Genomic DNA, 2,134 nt, shown 5'->3' with positions numbered 1-2,134 from the left:
ACTGAACACTGAGAGCCAGAGAATCCTTAACAGCCAACTCATCAAACCGTTTGGAAAATAGTCTGTTATCTTTGGGAGTGAGAAGGTTCCTAGCCACCACCGCAGCTGTCATATCATTCTTCATCACAGAGTCTCCAACGGTAAGAGGACCAATAGGGGATAAGAAGGATGGGCGCCATATGTTGTCTTGAGAAGTTATAGCCAAGGAAGAAAATATCGGTAATATCGGAAATATCGGTAGTCCGAAAACACGGAAATATCGATGGAAATATCGGGATAATATCGATATCGATAAAAATTACATGGAAACCACGGAAATTGTAAGAAAAACTTGGAAATTTTTAATGAAACTTTGTAGGATGTTTATTTAGTCAATTATCTATTAGTTTATCACAAAAAATTGGAAGGAAATGCATTGCATGATGGATTTAACTGATTTAAGTTGATTATATAGCGAGCTGGCAAACATTGTGAGTGTAGAAAATATGTAGTAATTAATGAAAGAAGTTTAAACACACCATAATCATTTATATATAATTAATTAGTACAATATTTGGAGGTTTTATTTAGGATATTAAAAAAAAAAAAAAGGGAAGTGAATAAAATGATGAAGAATAATGTGCCGAATTTGACGCTTTAAATTTCTTACACATAAGCATGCGTCTAGGCGTTGAAGTTCCAAATTATAGTATATCAATTAATGATTGAAAATCAATACATTGAATAAGACTAAACTTTAATTTGGATGCCGATTATGTTTTTTCAAGTTTATATAAAGTAAAAGAATTGAATTTTGGAAGCCAGGAGTGTGTCAATTGAATTTTGGCCGGCGTGCAAGGTATCAATCTCTTCGTCTCGTCGAGTAGTACAACTTTCCTTTTTGTTTCACTCAATTTCGTTGAGTATTGAAAAAGTTATACTCATTTGAATCTTACCCAGTTTCTGGCGACCTCAGTGGCTTTAGAGGCAATGTCCGGCCAAACCACAACGAATCAGACGTCGTGTGAGGTACCATTCTCTTCGTCTCTTCGAGGGCTACAACTTTCCTTTTTGTTTCACTCAATTTCGTTGCTTATTGAAAGAGTTATACGCATTTGAATCTTACCCAGTTTCTGGCGACCTCAGTGGCTTTCGAGACAATTTCCGGCCAAACCACAGCGAGTTGGCTGGCGTTCAAGATATCAATCTCTTCGTCTCGTCGAGTAGTACAACTTTCCTTTTTGTTTCACTCAATTTCGTTGAGTATTGAAAACGTTATACTCATTTGAATCTTACCCAGTTTCCGGCGATCTCAGTGACTTTCGAGGCATTTTCCGGCCAAACCACGACGATTCAGACTTTGTGTGAGGTACCATTCTCTTCATCTCTTCGAGGGCTACAACTTTCGTTTTTGTCTTGCTTGATTTCGTTGAGTTTTGACAAAGTTATGGCTGTTTAAAGTGGGTGTAAATTTTCAACCGAAAATTCTGATTTTCTCTCCCATTAGGCGAGTCCCACATCGCCCATGTGAGGGCAGTGAGCAAGCAAATTTTCCTATAAAACCCACATTCCCCCTGCTGAGAAAATCCTAGCTTGTTCGGCCTTTGGGCTATGATCAAGTGAAGTATGTGTTGAGTTTTCTCAACATATTTAAGTATTTTTTAGTATTATGTCGCGATATTATCGATATTATCGATAATATCGCGATATTATCGAAAATATCGAAAATATCGCGATATTATCGATAATATCGCGATATTTTGACGAAAATCACTTGGATAGTCAAAAAAATTTCGGACCTCTAAAAAAACGATAATATCGGCGATATTTCGCCGATATTATCGATATTTTCTTCCTTGGTTATAGCTGCCTCTTCACCAAAGTTCAAGTCAAAACGACGGTCGGATGGACCAGACATTCTCAAAAATGATGAAGGACAAATGAGGTGCAATAAATCTCTGAAGTAAAGGGAAAATTCCTACAAGCAATAACTCTCTTAATGTACTTATTGCACATAATTGATGCCCTTATAAAAAAAGGGCAACAGGGCCGTTGGTTCAAGAATCGAAGAGGCACCACTCTCCGGATTCCGAAGAGGCACCACTTTCCACACGCAACATCAGCTCATCGGGTACCACAGATAACTTTGCCAAAG

The 2,134-nt window shown here is 37.6% G+C and overlaps 1 pseudogene; it reads left to right on the top strand.

Moving 5' to 3' along the window:
• Positions 1-1,567: 1,567 nt before the first annotated feature.
• Positions 1,568-1,733, top strand: LOC114826199 (U2 spliceosomal RNA; annotated as a pseudogene).
• Positions 1,734-2,134: the final 401 nt, after the last annotated feature.

The sequence above is a fragment of the Malus domestica genome, chromosome 07 (genome assembly GCF_042453785.1).
Source record: "Malus domestica chromosome 07, GDT2T_hap1".
Lineage (NCBI taxonomy): Eukaryota > Viridiplantae > Streptophyta > Magnoliopsida > Rosales > Rosaceae > Malus > Malus domestica.
This window is presented reverse-complemented; position numbering and strand designations above follow the sequence as displayed.